We start from the raw sequence: 19,290 nt of genomic DNA, 5'->3' as shown, positions 1-19,290 counted from the left end.
CGAGCTGTTTTGGCACAGATATTAAATATTTTTTGAAAAATGGCTTTAATCTTCGTTAAATTTAAGTATATTACCGAAATATAGGGTTTTTCTTGTATAGTAAACGTATACACACATTATGGAAGAGAATTTCAAAATCTTTCGTCATGCCTATTGGCGCGGAACGAGCGGTAAACGCAAGAAGCACAATCGGCCCTAAGACGTTGTCACGTTCACCTATCGCCAGTAAACCGACTTTACAGACAACCAATTTTTTTTAATAATTAGTAATAACTGAGCTATAAGTGATAAATTCGTAATATCACCATTTTTTATATAGTTGAAACCAAATATTGATACAATAATTTCTAGTTATCATAAAATATACATATAGCTTTTTTGTTTTTGTGTTCTTTTGAGAGTTACAGGTGCAGAATCAAAATATGAAGAAGCAAATCAATGATGATCTTATTTATCCATGTAAATTATGAAGGAAAGCTTCATTCTTTTGAGAGACTTCACACCACCTCCATACTTTTAAGTTTATTCTTATTTATAACTTGGAAAAATTTGTTTTCACTTAAACCTGGAACGAAATTCTAAAAAATAAATAGGTATATAATACTAGATCTAGTGTTGGAAGTTCTGTTTGACTATATTATTATTATTCTTAGAAAAATTCATATAAATTGTAAAGACACACATATGCAGTACGCTGATCAAAGCTTTTTGTGTGAGTTTATCTCCTCATTGTTTCCTCGACGCTTTTTACTTTATAATAAACTAGCAGTCCGCCCCGGCTTCGCCTGTGGTACATATTTACGTTTTCTCTACATAAGAACCATCCTCGTACTTCAAGGAATATAATAAAAAAAGAATTAACGAAATTGGTTCAGCCGTTCTCAAGTTATGCGCTTACCAACACATTTTGGGATTCATTTGGATAATGGCTGGTTCACACTTTGATTAGTGCGAGTGCAGGTGATTAGTGCGAGTGCAGGTGTGTAGTGCGAGTAGTGTCCAATTCAACTGCGAGTGCAGGTGATTAGTGCGAGTGCAGGACAATGGTGAAATTCGCGACGCTACACACTACGCTAAACACTAAACACTAAACACTCCTGTCCAGACGTGTTTAGGCAGGCACACTGCGAGTGAGGGGGAAGGGAGGGCGCGCGGGACGTGGCTACTCGCAGTCCACTCGCAAAAAAATAGAACACGCTTCTATTCACTTTACTACACAGCCTACTAAACACTCGCACTAAACAGTCGCTGTCCACACGTAGTACTACTCATCACCTGCACTCGCACTAATCAAAGTGTGAACCAGCCATTAGTCACAGAGTTATGGCTGGTTCACACTTTGATTAGTGTGAGTGCAGGTGATTAGTGCGAGTGCAGGTGTGTAGTGCGAGTAGTGTCCAATTGACTGCGAGTGCAGGTGATTAGTGCGAGTGCAGGTGTGTAGTGCGAGTAGTGTCCAATTGACTGCGAGTGCAGTTGATTAGTGCGAGTGCAGGCACGCTGCGAGTGAGGGGGAAGGGAGGGCGCGCGGGACGTGGCTACTCGCAGTCCACTCGCAAAAAAATAGAACACGCTTCTATTCACTTTACTACACAGCCTACTAAACACTCGCACTAAACAGTCGCTGTCCACACGTAGTACTACTCATCACCTGCACTCGCACTAATTAAAGTGTGAACCAGCCATTAGTAGTGCAGTAGCTGTAGTGTGATTTGTAAAAAGTATCAAAGAAATAAGGCTTTTATTTGGAGACCTCAGGGCAAGAAGCGCTACTCTACATTTTTTCTACATAAATACTTAATAACATTATATTGTAAAAGTGACTTTGGCGAAATGGCGATGTTTTTTTATTCCGCACAGGCCGAAGGTGCCGCACCGCACACAGGTGACGAGTGAACCTTTACAAAAAATGGTTTTTGAAAAGAAAAATACAAGTTACATTATTATTTTTTCTCATTATATTATTAATCAGAATTTAAAGGCAAACGTAGAAAATGTTTATTTTTATGATTCATATTATTAATTAATTCATTTTGTGTGAAAATCTAAACATTTTCTATCTATAATTTGTCTATGACAGACGTTAGTTGACGAAATCAAAATGGCGTCTTTCACGGGATAGTGATTACCTACATCCGCCGCATACTGTAGACTGATAAAAATAATCGTGGTTTTGAAAAATTTTATGTGCGAGTACTGTTTGTGAACTATATTGTAAAGTGATTGTGCCAAACTAATTATATCGTGCAATTTGGAATTACATATCATCGTTTTCGTCAAGTTTCTACAAGGTATGTATCCTTTCACTCATCAAATAATTTGAGTCAATTTATAATTAAATTACTGTTTAGACTTTAATTAATATGAGAATAGATGTTATGTGTCGATTTTGTTGTTAGATATTTATCATAGGGACCGGAAACTGCGTTCTTTAGTTCAGTAGGTGACTCAGATGAGACTGGTTTTTTACCGAGGACGCGATTTACCACGGAGGTTGCATATCTTTAATTTCCATTAAGTTCCTCATTCTCGTGCCATCCTAGTACATACGTTGTTGTTCAAATATTTGTCGCCAGACTGTCGGCACCACTAATTGAATTAGAGGCGGTCGGCCTCTGCAAATTTCTCTACCGTTCGTATGTTTTCACTTTTGACTCTCCTATGTGGATTGACTTTAAATGATCTCGAATGCGCCCAAACCTTAAATTCCATGTTTACTCAACACATTCTTTGCACTAGCGTGAAATAGGTAGTTTGTGCTGGTATTTTGATTAATTAGAGCCAATAGATGTTATTTATACTATTTATCTAGTATTAGAACATGTTTGGTGACATTATATTATCCTCGTTTATGTGCTAATTAACGAAATGGCAGTGTGAACAAGATATGTTTTATGTGTCATCATCAATTTATTAATATTTTTCATGACTCTTGACGAATTTCGAGTGTTTACGATATGAATTCTAGTATAATAAGAAAGATAAGCTCCTTGTAGGATATAGGCTAGATATATTTACATTTCTTACACTGGTTAATTGATTAGTATATAATCTTGCTAACTAGCAGACTGGTTTTCTTTTTCGAATCTATGTATTGAATCTAAAGGCTCATAGGTAGTTGTTATGCTAAGCACTGTTCCACGGAGACAACCCATAAAATACTATTATTATTTTCATGGTCAACTCTCTGTAATCATTCCAAACATAAAACAAATTTAAAGTTTCAAACAGTATTTTACATAGATATTTTCAGTGCGTTTTTGTAAGAAATAAATAAAACAACCTATTTAATATAATATTAGTATAGATAAAACATCTAATAATGACAAAAAAAATCCAAAAAATACAGAGTTTGTCAAGATAAATGTGTTATGGTCAGGAATTACTGAATGAAAGATGTTACATAGCTTATTTATTATAGAAGGGTGCTATAGGGGTCTGCTATAGGCACACCCCGGACACTCCATAGGGGCCGTTCATAAAATACGTTCGCATACAAGGGGGGAGGGGGTGTTCGCGAGTGTGACAAGGGGGGACAGGGGGTCTGGCAGCGTGACGTTCACTGTTCATTAAAATTTTTACTGATGTTATTCGTTCTCTCGACTTTTTTTTTCAATTTTGTTATGATAGAAGTAATTTATTTCGTATTAGTAAATATACAGATATTTAAATGTATATACATATATATTTATTACAATAAATTGTAACTTGACATATTTATTTTTTTCAACATGAGCACTAATATTTAAATTTTATTACAAAAATAAAAAAATAAATTTTCTAATAACAAAATTTGTTATCAATCAAAATTTATTATGTTTAGGAGGGGAGGGGTCTTAGTTTTTGTGACGATATATTTGCAGGGGGGGGTCACAGAAAGTGTGACACAGCGTGACAACCGGGGGGAGGGGGTCATAAAACGTTAATTTTAGTGTGACGTATTTTATGAACGGCCCCATACAAAATTATTGTTTTGACAGTCACACTGTAGAGACTGCAAATGTGTGTGTTAACGCATTATGGTTGGCACATTTGTGACTAGCGTAAAAAAAATTCACATTTTTCTGATGAAATACATCCGTAAACAGCACAATATCTAACCATTTTCTACGAAAAACGATAATCACAAATCCAAAATAATAAAATTACTTTAAGTCAATTTGATTAATGTTGTCAATCTTCGTTGCGTATCGTCCTTGCAGAAAAATGCGGCCCATTTTTATTATGATCGTGCGGGGTGAGGTAAGTGTTTAATTTTGGCGGGAGGCGGAGAGTGTCCGTTCTGTAGCGTTTAGCTACTATTATGTATTCTGTGCTATAGGTATAACTTAACCAAAGCACCATGAAAAATGTTCCAAACATATTTTCAAAGAAAACCCGCATAGTTCCCGTTCCCATGAGATTTCCGGGATAAAACCTATCCTATGTGTTAATCCAAGTTACCCTCTATAGGTGTGCTTAATTTCATTGTAATCGGTTCAGTAGTTTTGTGTGAAAGAGTAACAAACACACACATACACATCCTCACAAACTTTCGCATTTATAATATTAGTAGAATTGTATAATGTCCCAGATTAACACATTTCAATGATTTGGTGCCAAATTATGTCATAATTTAATTTTAAACATATACTCATGTCCTTTCAAGGAAAATTGATTATGTTTTGTGGTAACATTGTTTACATATATCATTGTTAGCTTCCGTTGCTTACAATGCATGTTATTAGGTAAAACTTCTGTTATATACAAACTATTATAGTTTATTTTTCTATTATTCACTTTAAGCTTTCCGCCAACGGCATGGTCAAGAGAAATTTGCATAGGTCTTGTGTGATTTTGGCGATAGAACCTATCCTATGTCCACTTTCAGGTCTCAAGCTATCTATGTACCAAATTTTACCCTAATTGGTTCAGTGGATGAAGAATGAAGAAGAAACAGACAGACAGACAGAGTCAGTTTCGCATTTAACAATCTATACTATGATTAACATGATGATATATTATAGCTTGATAAATGGACAATCGAATAGTTCAAATCGGGTCTGTGGTTCCTGGAATTGGCACATTCAAGCATTCAAACAAACAAACTCTCAGCTTTATAATATTAGCATACATTTACTTATTTTGAAGTAAAAGGAACATCTATTTATATTAATACTAGCTTTCCGCCCGCGGCTTCGCCCGCGTTTTCAAAGAAAAACCCGCATAATTCTCGATCCCGTGGGATTCCGGGATAAAACCTATCCTATGTGTTAATCCAAGTTACCCTCTATATAAGTATGCTAAATTTCATTGTAATCGGTTCAGTAGTATTTGCGTGAAAGAGTAACAAACACACACACATACATCCTCACAAACTTTCGCATTTATAATAATATGTAGTAAGATATTTGCCAAATAACATGAGCAGTCATAACAGGTTATACATTACAACTAATTGAATTAATAAATGTTTGAAATTTGATGTTTCAATCAAGGTTGTTACTATGCCATAATTTATAATAGTTGTTCATGTAATAACCACAGGCTTTAAGTAGTTTCAATGAGATTCATTCATTATCAAGCTGACCCTGCAAATATTGTACTGTCTCTCTTATTATTTAGGCCTTAGAAGCATAGATAATGTTAAGTACTGCTTTCTGAACTGGTGTTAATGGTAAAACTATGTTACTTATACATATATATTTATTCAGTTTCATACATCTTTGACTTACAGTATATATAATATACTAGTGGTCCGCCCCGGCTTCACCCGTGGTACCTACATGTTTAAACTATCCTATCACTCAAGTTGGATCGAACTGCACATGGTGTGCGAATTTTATTATAATTGGTTAAGTGGTTTAGTAGTCCATTGAGGACAAACATTGTGACACGAGATTTATATATATTAAGATGAACAAGTAACAAAGACAACAATTATTTCAACGATTCACTTAAAAATAAGGTTATAATGTTTCAAAAGTGCTACATGAAGTCTTCTGGACTAAATAAATGTTTGAGTTTTGAGTAGGAAGTATGTACGGCTAAAATAATCTATAATAGTTATATATATACATGATACATTACTAGTATAATTATTCGACAGGCGTTGACCATAAGGAAATAATAATATTTTTGAAGTAATTAAAGTTAAGGTTAGTTTTACATAATATCTATATGTATATAATATGTGCTTGCAATATTTTATCTATAAGTTCTTACACTGTCACATTAGAAGGTCTTTTTTTGGATTAATTATACCACGGCTTAATTGTGAAATATCTAGGATAATCATTAAATTTCTACACTATTAAAAAAAAGTTACCTGACTCTATAACCTATACTAATTAATTTGAAGAGTTTGTTTGTTTCATTGTAAGTGTTAAGCTCAGGATCTATTCATTCTATTTAAAAAAACGCAGTTGAATATGTACATGATTGTTGAGTGCCTATACAACATATTCCATGGGCGGGGACAGGGCAGACTACTAGTTTTATGTAAAGAGCTAAATTATTAAACTAAAACTATGGCTGAATCTGGTAACAAGAAGTTAAGAAAACATACCACATAACTATACCACATACTCTTTAGATAATTTTAAGATAAGACCTGAGATAACAGATTGTGGCTTATCTTTTCTCTGTTTTAGATATTTTCATAGCATTCTATCAGGAATTGCGTTGAATCTATCTTTATCTATATTATTGCAATAATATAACAGTAATGTTTACTTATGACAAAAAAAAAAACATATTTAAAGCACAAACAAATTCTCAAGTTAGTGTTGGTAACCTGGTAATACTTTGAGAATCGAGTAGAAGATTGTACAATGTATTAACATTATGTAATACTAGCTCTCCGCCCGCGGCTTCGCCCGCGTTTTCAAGGAAAAGCTGCATAGTTCCTGTTCCCGTGGGATTTCCGGAATAAAACCTATCCCATGTGTTAATCCAAGTTACACTCTATATGTGTGCTTAATTTCATTGTAATCGGTTCAGAAGTATTTGCGTGAAAGAGTAACAAACACACACATACACATCCATCCTCACAAACTTTCGCATTTATAATATTAGTAGGATAGGATAGGATTAGTAGGATATTAGTAGGATTAGTAGGATTAGTAGGACATATTATGTACTAGAGCAAAACTATTGAGATTTGAAAGAATCAATTTCATATTCAATAATTGGTTTCTTAATGAGGGTTATTACAAGCTGTTTAAGAACACAATTAGATCTGTTTTGATTTTAATTACTTGTGAAACTAAGGCACAAGTACGTAGTTTAAGTATACGTATGACTAGTCTAAAGTAGTAGGTAATCTTATTAACTGGAATCAAGTATAGAGGCATTTTGTTTATATTTTTCCCTATAATTACTTTATCTTTTATATTGACTTCATTCATAAGTTTTCAATGCCTACTTGGTTTTTTTCAGTGTGATACTTCCTATTACATTTTTCACTCAGTCATCAGAACCAAGTCAAAAAGATCTAAACCTTCAATAGGTACTGATAAGCTGTATCATCACTACATAGTATAAAACTAAGTTGCTTTCTCTGTCCCTATGTCCCTATGTATTCTTAAATCTTTAAAACTACGCCACGGATTTTGATGCGTTTTTTTTAATAGATATCAAGAGGAAGGTTTTAGTATATAATTTATTATGTTTTAGACAAAGCGGGCGAAGCCGCGGGCGGAAAGCTAGTAATTTATAAATGATAAACATTTATTTATTCAATTATACTTCTTCTAGAAGCACTTTTGATATAGATATAGATGATCCAGATATAGAATGACCATTTACCACCGATTCGGAAAGCAGTCTCTATGGAGAAGAACCAGCATGAAACTCAGATATTTACAAGAAGTAGCTTTTTAATTAATCCTGAAACTTCAGCCGAATTTTTAATACTCATTCACCTAAAATAAACTCTTTGAAAGCTATAAATTCTTGTTATGTTTCCTTTTTGGTTTTCATATGAGTTTCATTCATTGCTGTTCAATGAATCTGTTAAAATATGTAAGAGTTAATGCTTTGTTTTCAAAGCTATGTAGGCATTTGCTTTGTTTACACTTCAAAGGGTTTTTCTATATGACATAGTCTATCTAAAAACGGCCGAGATATTTTTTATCTATGTCACATTCTCAGGCGATTATGTAAAGGATACTGCGGAGGTATGTCGATCGGCATTCGCGACATAATTAAATGTTTATAACATACTAGCCACCCGCCCTGGCTTTGCACGAACGTTATCCTATGTTATGCATGTTTAAATTATTGTACATACAATGGCAGTTTATGTGATAAACATATTGCAATTTGCCACACTTTACTAACCATATATGAGAAAAAAAAAGATATTTGACACAAGCTGTTTTGTTCTCCGTTCGTAATTTTCTTTGGCACAAAGTTTCATCCCCTATTTTATCCCCTTGGAGGTAGAATTTGTAAAAACCTTCCTTAGGGTGTCGACATCAGGCTTTTGCTAAGCTCTGCGGCGAAAGATCACAGACACATTTGCGTTTTATATACTACTAGCTTTCCGCCCTTGACTTCGCGGCAATTTTAAGTATAGTAAAACCTTCCTCTTGAATCACTCTATTAAAAAAACCCCATCAAAATTTGTTGAGTAGTTTTCAAGATCTAAGCATACAGACACACAGACGCCGGAAAGTAACGTTGTTTTATGTAACACTAATATATTAAATCGACACGTGCAGTCAATTAGGATTGTTGTGACTATATAAATTACACTGTGGTTTGTTTTACATTGACATTTATTGATGTGTAGAGCGAAAATCTATAATAATATTATAAAGCTGAAGAGTTTGTTTGTTAGAACGCGCTAGTCTCAGGAACTACTGGTCTGATTTGTAAAATTCTTTCTGTGTTAGCCCATTTATCGAGGAAGACTATAATATACTATTAACTATATCATCACGCTAAGACCAACAGGAGCAGAGCACTGCGGGTGAAACCGCGGAGCACAGCAGCAGTAATATATAAATGGACACGTGCTGTCAATTAGGATTGTTGTGGGTATATAAATTACACTGTGGTTTGTTTTACATTGACATTTATTGATGTGTAGAGCGTGAATTCGAGACATGCGTGGTGTGTGGTGTTGGTTATTACTTTATTAGCTTGGAATAGTGATGGGAGCTATAGATATTCCGGGATAATAAGGTCTTGACTCCTTCTCTAATTCAAGTGAAAGTTCCATTACAATCTGTTTGAGCCCAGAGGTTTCGAAATGATCGAAGACTGAAAATATTAATAACTAGAGGTCCGCCCCGGCTTCGCCTGTGGTACATATTTCGCAATAAAAGGTAGCCTATGTCCTTTCTCGGGTAGTTTAGGCGTGATTGAGTAACAGACAGACAGACAGAGTTACTTTCGCATTTATAATATTAGTATGGATTTTGTATTTGTGCATGCATAATACCTATTTGATTGGAGTAGATTTCTAATTGAAAAGTATCTAAAGATGTTTCAAAGTTATTTTCGCCTATTCCCATATTTGGATATTACGTAAACATTACGCTATAGAAGTGTAAAATCCATACTAATATTATAAATGCGAAAGTAACTCTTGTCTGTCTGTCTGTTACTCAATCACGCCTTAACTACTGAACCAATTTGCATGAAATTTGGTATAGAGATATTTTGATACGCGAGAAAGGACATAGGTTACTTTTTACCCCGGGAAATAGGATAGGTTTTATCCCGGAAATCCCACGGGAACGGGAACTATGCGGGTTTTTCTTTGACTGCGCGGTCGAAGCTGCGGGTGGAAAGCTAGTTATTAATAAGTCATCTTCATTTATTCACACCTAGTGAAATAGAAAGGCTAACTCGGCGAATTAATCAAACGATAGAGTTATTTTTAATTACTTATTTGCCATGAAAGTTTAGAAAACTTATTTCATGTATTGTTAATCATATTGTTGTAGGCACTATACAGCGAGTATGGTCACCAGTAGACTAATGAATATATCGCGTTTTAAACCGTTATATTATAAATAAATTGCATTCTTAATCCGTTATATTATAAACAAGCGTGCCGTGGTTGAACCTGCTTGATATTCTACGAACCTTCTCTGGATGATAAAGTACACAAATAAAATAATTATTAAATTTTAAGATGCAATGAAATACGTTTATTATGGATATATAAAAAAGAGATACAAATAAAATGAAACAAGTAACTTAAATATAATGTGTATGCCACAAAAGGCCTGCCTCTCAGTGCAATACACTGATTTTCAATGGTTGCCTTAGGATAATGTTAGATTAAGATTTTTGAAGGTCAGCCCACAAGCGGTAGGTACTTATATCCTGTACCTATAGCAATCAGGGATCACGTACATATCCAAATTATTGAAAGAATTTTTGAAGTCAGTTCTGTACTCCCTGATATCCAAACAAACAAACTCTATAGCTTCGTATATTATTAGTATGGAGTATAGACTAGCTGTACCCAGACCTATAGACTTCCTTGTTGAATGAACTATCTGTCACCGAAATAATTTTTCAAATCCAACCCCAAGTTCTAGCGATTAGCACGTCCAACTCTTCAGTTTCATAATATTAATATATACATTTTGAATTATAATTTCGTTATATTATCATCTTATAATGAACAAGTGATACTCGTGCGAAGTCATGGCGGGTCGGTCGATGCAGGCTCAACCACTTTCCTCCGTCACCCGGTGTTGGGTGTCGGTATGCGAATTTTCAAGGTCACACCGCGGGTCGACGACCTTGGTGGAGGAATGTTTGGTTTCTAATTAGTATACCGTTTTCGGGTATTGATTAGGATATACAATTAAAGAAATGATTTCGCTTAAGATATAAAATCTTAGTACCTATAATTCTTACCAATCTATACCTACTAATATAGTTAATCGTACAGAAGAATTTGTTTGTTCACCTCCTCTCAATATTTCACGCCAAGCGCGTTCAAACGTTCTTAATGAAAAAAGCAGTGCACATGCAAAAATATACCTTACTACGAATCTGCTCTCCTTTCCGAGCCGGTCTGTGTGAACGGACCCTTAGGCCTTACCTATCTATTTTTTTTAAGTGGCGAAATCTTGCATAAGATGCTCACGGCCCCCGGGGAAGGAGATGTCGGATTCTTACCGACTGAAATCCCACTGTGTTCCGTCGAGCCGCATTAATGATGGGGCCGCGGGTATTGTCGAATTCTTCCGCGACAGGCCTTACCTATCCTGAAAATACTTGCGTTGAAACCGCAGTATCCAACTAGTGCAGCATACAGGGAAGTGTGTATGAATACTTGCAGTGCATTACACAGTAATTATCGATATTACAATGTCATTATGCATTTACAGTAGTACATACTGTTTTAATATTAATGTATTTTTTAAGGAACTAGGTACGTGTTTGTTTAATTTCGTCATGTCCGTCTGTTAGTTTTTCATTAGATGTACATAATTGGTTCTATTATATGAAAATGCGTCATCCTTTTGGATCATCCTTTTGGATGCGTATTGTTTTAATGTTGTGAAATTTTTATTAGAAATCTCTCTCACACAGGACAAACACTCGAAAAATTACATCTATCAAAATTTAGATAAGCTATCATAGGTATAATATGTATAGATTTTTCACGACATCAAATACGATCGCGGAAGAATACATGAAATAATTCCATTTATTTATTATTTATTTATTTAAGTAATACCACATCATACATTATAATATTAAGTTTTATAAAAATACATATTGAACATATCATCTATAATATATGACAATAACGGTTTACATAAATTCAGCTATGACAAAACTTTTACACTAACATACTCTAAAACATGGTTTAAAAAGAAGTCACATGAAACATGCGTTGTTTTAAAATATTGAAGCAGATTAAAAATAACAGTAAGATAAAAAAAAGATAAAATAAGATAAAATAATATTCCATATTTATTTGTTACTCATACTCAGTCTCCACACTTGAGTGAGCCCCTCAAAGTTATCGGTACTTGTTGAATCTAGTATCTAGATTAAATATCAATACTACGCGTGACGCTCGGCTTCACCAGCGTTTTCAAAGAAAAACCCCCATAGTTCCCGTTCCCGTGGGATTTCCGGGATAAAACGTATCCTATGTGTTAATCCAAGTTACCCTCTATATGTGTGCTAAATTTCATTGTAATCGGTTCAGTAGCATTTGCGTGAAAGAGTAACAAACTATGTATGTTTACACATTCATCCATCCTCATTCCTCACACACTTTCGCATTTATAATATTAGTAGCACTAGCTGTGCCGCTCGGCTTCATCAGCGGGAATTAGTGGGAATAGCAATTGTACTAGAGAATAGAGATCATTTTATTCTGGTATAATTATAAGCTAGATGAATCAAGACAAGATTAAAAAAAAAGACGTGTGGCACTCGAGGACTGCCGCGGTAAAGCTATTGCATACTATGCCTTCAAGCCACACCTCCGTGCCCGTCGGAGTGGGGAGCGTGAGGTTTTTCGTTACGGAATTTCTGGATTCGGTCCCCGCGCTCAAGGCCCGCGATAGAAGCTATGCAATAGCTTAAAAATTGAGTTTATCTTGTTTTTTGTGTTTTAATTCAAACTATATTTTTGAAATTAGTCGAAAGACGCGAGTTCGAATCACGCTTCGTGATCGAAATTTAACTGCTTATTCTTTAAAAAATTCTCAATACCTATATTGTTTTTTTTTTTACTATATTATGTATGAGCTGGTGCACTAGTCTTAAACTATAATATCTTGGGACGTCGCCGAAATAAATATTGAATTTAAATGAAGTCGCTCTGACGGCATTCTTGGATTTACATAATATAGCCGTGATTCATACCTGTTTATTGTTGTATGTGCTAGCTTTGGCCCGCGGTGTCGCTTGTGTTGGCTATAGGGTAAATGGATAAATAGGTTGCCGGTCAGGTAGGATTTAGGAATATTGTGGTTGAGACTGTTCAAAGAAATTTAAAAATTGTTTAGTTTTTGAGATTATTTCTAACGTAGTATGAAAACAATTTTCTTACTAATAAAAATAAATTCATTCTTCTTAGGGCTGATTTTTCAATCCTTAGTTAAAACTTGTTCATCGAATAACGTACCTATTAAACTACCATTTCAAAAATGTATTAACTGTCCGTATATAACATTTTACAGGTGACATTTTAAAATGTTCGTGTAATACTTTATTGGACGGATAAATTTTAACCAAGGATTGAAAAATCGGCCCTTAGTAGTATAAGAGTAGATATAACTCAAAACTCAAACTCAAACATTTATTTATTCAATTAGACTTCTTCTAGAAGCACTTTTGAAACGTCATTAGGTACATATTTTTAACATTTACCACCGATTCGGAAAGCAGTATCTACGGAGAAGAATCGGCAAGAAACTCTCAAATATCAGTTTTACAATTTTACAAATTACATATTAGACTACAAGCCCGCATAGGACAAAAATATGGGTCAAATGAACCACCAGGGGACATATCTAGAACGATAGCAGAGCAAAAAATAATAAGATTCATCACTATGCCGTCACTTGTAAGCTGTCCAACTGAGTGCAGATGAGAATTGAAAAGTACAGGTAGACTCGGTAAATTTTGGTCATATATTTTTGTACGGCATTCTTAACCATCGATAGATCCATTAAAAATAATAAGAAACCGCTCAGTGCCGTACAAAAATGGTGATCCACCAAGTCGGAATTTTTATTTAATTTCCGAGAGTTACCGGGGGTAAATTTGGTCATTTGACCATGTACGGCATCTGTGTCATACTATTGCTATACTGCTTTTAATCCATTATTCCGCAACGCCGTACAAAAATCATGGGGACAAGGGGAAAAAATCGAGAGTTGTAATCCCCTCTCTTTCCCCACTCCAGGGGGTCATTTGACACAACACGAAATAAATTTATTTTTAAAGTATTTTATGCATAGATAATATTTTTTCATGTGCCGTACATTTTCGTTGGTTCAAAGGGGAAAAATCTGAAAAAGAAAAAAATCCATATAACGAAATGTTTGCTTTATATTTTTATAATAAAATATAAATATACATTAATATTAACACGTTCATCGCCATGGTGGGTCAAAATGACCGGCACTTGATCTAGCCATTTGGGCCATGGGGGGTCAAAATGACCGGCACGCCAGACCTACCTTTGCGAAGCCCGTTCGCGCCGCAGAATGCAAAAGCTGTGTATTCAACCATACAATGTGACCGGCGCGGCCCCAATGAACACCTGTAACTACTTGGTTTTTTGATTTTTTGATGGCATACCTGTTTTTAGGACTTAGAGAAAAAAGTTAATGAAAAAACATAGGATTTCGAATCATATATTTTTATTTCTGTTATAAGTTGCATTTATGCATAAAAATGAAAAGACAACAGAATATTATTAATTTTAGGCATGTTTTTATCAAAATTTAAGAAAAAAAGAAAGACAATAGAACAAAAAATATTAGGAACGTTTTTTATCAAACCACAATTACAAATCGTCATACGAACAACAATCAAACTAAAGATTAATTCAACTCTAAATGGATATTCAAACATTTTAGTGGCATTTGTCAAAACATTGACGACATAAATGGGGATTGCCGGGACAAATAGTGCAAAACCAAGAAACCTTCTTTGTTTTGTTCTTGGCCACATTTCTTCCATGCAACTCAACATTTGATTTGTAACAATCACGACAAAATTTTCTTGTTGATACTGCTGCACCTTCTTTTTTCTTAAGCTCGTGTTTTTGTCTTCTGGGTCGTGGTGTGGTCAATCCCGTATTTTCTTGACTACCCTCAATCAACTGCTTTGCCAACAGTCGCCTAAAATCGACGACAGATATCTTCTTCTTCGTTGTACTTTCATATAGTACTCTTGCATTTACTACAGCAGTATTGAGTAATAATTCGATACCGAGCTTCTTATACCACTTTAACGTCTTTCGCAATGGACTCGAATAAGCACTCATTTGGTCAGACAAGTCAACGGCTGCTTTGGCTTTATTATAATCAATCACAATTTTCGGTTTAATTGTTTCAACCCCTCTTTTGTTCTTTTTTTTTGTAAAACCAATTGAATGTTTGGTTGACAACAAACACACGTCCCTCTTATCCTTCCACTTCATAACCGTGACTCCGTTTTTGTTTTCTTTTGCCATAAACTCACCCGGTTTCAGATTTCCAGTCATGACGTCCTTTGGTAAGTTCTTCCTGTTTTTTCGTAGGGTCCCTACTAAATGAGTATCGTGTTGAACTAACTTCTCAGCTAGATCTAAGCTTGTATACCAATTATCTACGAACATGGTATGACCTTTTCCAAAGTAGTTACGTGCTAAATTCAAGACAACGTTGGTTGGAGTATTATCCTGTGAATCTAATGTCTTTCCTCCATATACCTCCACCTTTGTCGTATAGCCAGGAGTAGTACACAATTTAAATAGCTTGATGCCATATTTATGTCTTTTCGACTTATTATATTGACGGAAAATGATACGCCCACGAAATGGTATCATACTTTCATCGACGCATAAACATTCATCGGGAGTATAATGAATTGAAAATGTTTGGTTCAATATTTCAACCAATCTTCGTATTTTACCCAGCCGGTCATTTTTTGGAACTTCTTCGTTGTTGGAAAAGTGGAGCATTCTAAGCAAAACTTCGAAGCGGTTGCGACTCATAGTCTTTTTTGCAAAAGATTGACCCAACATTTCATCATTAGACCAATAGTCTACGATTTTTGGTAACTTCACTATACCCATCCAAATAATCACGCCTAAAAATCGTTTTATTTCTTCTTTGTCGGTTGGCGTCCAGAGCCGTAGTCTCGACTTATCTTTAATGCCACCTTTATCGATACTTTGTTGGGCAAATATATTCGTCTGATGTGCTATATTTTCAAATAACTGGTCAGTGACTAAGAGGGAATAGAAATCAACAGGTGTAGCATTGGCTAGTTGATTTCGAAGTGAGTAAGGTTTCAGTCCCGGTATTTCGGTAAAAGGAATTAAACGAGGCTGCTTACCACGTGGCTGGTACCACTCACATTCAGGTGTATGGCCGGATAAAGCTGGAGATAAGTCACGGTCATCTTCTTCACTGTCCGACAAAATAACTCGACGTTTTCTGGTACGTGGAATATTTATCACTTCATCACCCTCACTTATGACATGGTCAGTACTGCAATGTGACCTCTCTAAACTGTCAATTACATGTAATTGTTCTTGTGTAAACTCAAAGTCAAAAAAAGTGTCCATTTTAACAATAAAACTATTTTTTCTGCTAAACAAAATCTTAGCGTGCATTTCATGACCAAAACAAATGCGAACTAACGAAAACAATCCGTGATTGGCTTGAGTCATAGGGAGAGGTGAAAGGGGTGAAGGGAGGCGGGAACAACAACCGCACGCACGGTGTACTCCCGCGCTAGCATCCATTAGGCGCGCGGTACCCGTGCGTAGTAGACGTGTCTATAACGTTTGTAAGTACGCTGACCGGCATTGTGACCGGCAAGGCCTGAATGTAATAATTATTCCGTTTAGGCCGCGCTGGGTCGTAATGACCGGCACTTAAAAAAACCCTAAAATAAAGCCAAAATAAACAAATATCACTGTAAAACTTTTATATATGAACAAATAAACCTATAAATAATCATAAAAACCAATGACATTTTTTTATGATTTTGTAAAATAATAGTCGGCGATGAACGTGTTAAGAAGCTCGAGGTGGTTAATTATCACCTTGGAAAGTCGGAGTCAGGTGGAATGGACTCCGTTAAATTGATGAACTAATAAAAAAGCTATGAACGAAAAGATGTGAATTATATGCAATCAGTCCATGAATACAGGTAAAGTCACAAGCAAATGCTAGTAATATATACATATTCAAAATGTACAAGTAAAGCGCTTTCAAATGATACCAAACACTGCATATTTATCTTAACTTTATTTTTTTACTCTGTATGTTTTGTCCGCTCGAGGGCGCCACATTAAATTTTGTGAAACCCCATATAGCCTTTAGCTAGCTGATCGCTGGTTATCCAGTGAACAATTCAGACGCTTCTAATGATATGTCATTTGTCGAATTCTGATAAGTAGTTTAGAAGTTACGAGGGAATAGATGAACATACATACATGACCTGTAAACAACCATAACCCTCCTTTTGCTTTGCCGTAGTTGGGTAAAAATATGTTAATGCCGTACTGTATCAAATGGCCATAAAGCACCCTTAAAATTGTAGCTTTCGTCGCTTTCATCAGCCTAAAAGATGTGGTCTGCACAAAAATGTACGGCATCGTTTTTTCCTAATTTATCTATGTTAATACTATTTAAAACAACGGATAAAGTGTAGAAAACTATTATATTTCATTAATCTACGATGTTTAAACTTTAACAAAATTTCTGGTTTTGCATTTCTCTATAACTTTTTTTAGAACGGTTTCTTTTGAACGGCAATACTATACAACAATTGAATTTTACAATATCATGTTAAAAAAAAAGTTCCCGTACAGGGTCAAATGACCTTACAGCTCTTTATATTAAGAATTCGATGAAATTAAGATGATTATTGGTATACATTTAAAAGAACAATTATTTTTTGACGGCATTGCTTTTAATAGTACTTTTGAGTGCTAGATAATGTTTTGGAACCGAAGCCGTACTTAGTCAAATGACCCCCTGGAGTGGGGAAAGAGAGGGGATTGCAACTCTCGATTTTTTCCCCTTGTCCCCATGATTTTTGTACGGCGTTGCGGAATAATGGATTAAAAGCAGTATAGCAATAGTATGACACAGATGCCGTACATGGTCAAATGACCAAATTTACCCCCGGTAACTCTCGGAAATTAAATAAAAATTCCGACTTGGTGGACCAACATTTTTGTACGGCACTGAGCGGTTTCTTATTATTTTTAATGGATCTATCGATGGTTAAGAATGCCGTACAAAAATATATGACCAAAATTTACCGAGTCTACCTGTACTTTTCATTTCTCATCTGCACTCAGTTGGACAGCTTACAAGTGACGGCATAGTGATGAATCTTATTATTTTTTGCTCTGCTATCCTTCTAGATATGTCCCCTGGTGGTTCATTTGACCCATATTTTTGTCCTATGCGGGCTTGTAGTCTATATGTCATAATCATAATAATTATATTAACATAATATGCCAAAGAACTGTCCTGTGGTTTTTACGATAGATATAGATTTATTTACTTACGCATAATTCAAATTTTTATGTCTCATAATAAAAATTTAATCGATCCGTCCGTAGGTACATGGAAGATATTTAGTGACGGAATACAGTGGGGTTTTGGTCGGTAGGAATCCGACATAACCCACGGGCCACGGCCCTTTCCCCGGAAGCCGTGGGTATCTATGCAAGATTTCCCCACTTAAAAAAAAAAGGTACATGGAAGATATGAAAAACAAACTTTATCAAGCGCCTTTAATGCAGTATGTATAGCCCAAAACAATGATTATTAGTAAATTAGTAAGTTAAATATTTCATATTCTTTTTGATTATTGCAAACAATCACCGAACATCGATGTTTTGTTAACTCATGCTTGTTTACAAACACTAGATCTTACGCTATTTTTAGCGTAAATTGAATGAATGTGACGTGGTTATGAACGAAATTGATGACTTCACTTTCAAATACGATTGGTTTTTGATAGTAATTGTAAGGAGTAGAAGTTTTGCGTATATTATAACTCAAGATCATCTTTCTATACCTACTGTGTTTACTGGCAGATAAATAAATAATAAATAAATAAATAAATATTATAGGACATTATTACACAAATCGACCTAGTCCCTCAGTAAGCACAGTTAAGGCTTGTGTTGTGGGTACTAGGCGACGATAAATATAATATTTAATAAATACATAATATATAGATAAACACCCAGACCCAAGAACAAATAATTGAGTTCATCACACAAATATTTGCCCTGACCGGGGATCGAACCCGGGACCGTCGGCTCAGTAGGCAGTTACTTTACCACTGCGCCAACCGTGTCGCGTACTTTATGTGTACACAAGCCAAAATCATAATCATATTTATCTGTCTGTTGTTACTACTGTAAATGAATTTGAATCTGAGCAGTCTATGTAATTTGCCTCATATAAAAGTTGTGAGAATTGTGATAATGGATTCAGTAGAATATTAGTTCGAGTGTAAAGCATAAACATACATAAAAAAAATACCGGCCGAATTGATAACCTCCTCCTTTTTTTTGAAGTCGGTTAAAACACGCATTAACAGCAGACAAAACTTCCATTATTT

At 35.1% G+C, this 19,290-nt stretch overlaps 1 protein-coding gene across 2 annotated transcripts in view; it reads left to right on the top strand.

Moving 5' to 3' along the window:
* Positions 1-2,080: 2,080 nt before the first annotated feature.
* The window catches only part of Slik (Sterile20-like kinase), a 62,227-nt gene continuing 45,017 nt past the window's right edge, over positions 2,081-19,290 (top strand). Inside the window, exon 1 of one of the 2 annotated variants that reach the window (XM_089713011.1) lies at positions 2,081-2,291. The gene's annotated coding sequence lies outside the window, so the exon portion shown is untranslated. The remainder of the gene's footprint in view (positions 2,292-19,290) is intronic. The other variant, XM_089713012.1, reaches the window with a different exon arrangement.

This window comes from Colias philodice, chromosome 29 (genome assembly GCF_061535455.1).
Source record: "Colias philodice isolate Cphi_HAF_F1 chromosome 29, ilColPhil1 Martin Lab GWU primary, whole genome shotgun sequence".
NCBI lineage: Eukaryota > Metazoa > Arthropoda > Insecta > Lepidoptera > Pieridae > Colias > Colias philodice.
This window is presented reverse-complemented; position numbering and strand designations above follow the sequence as displayed.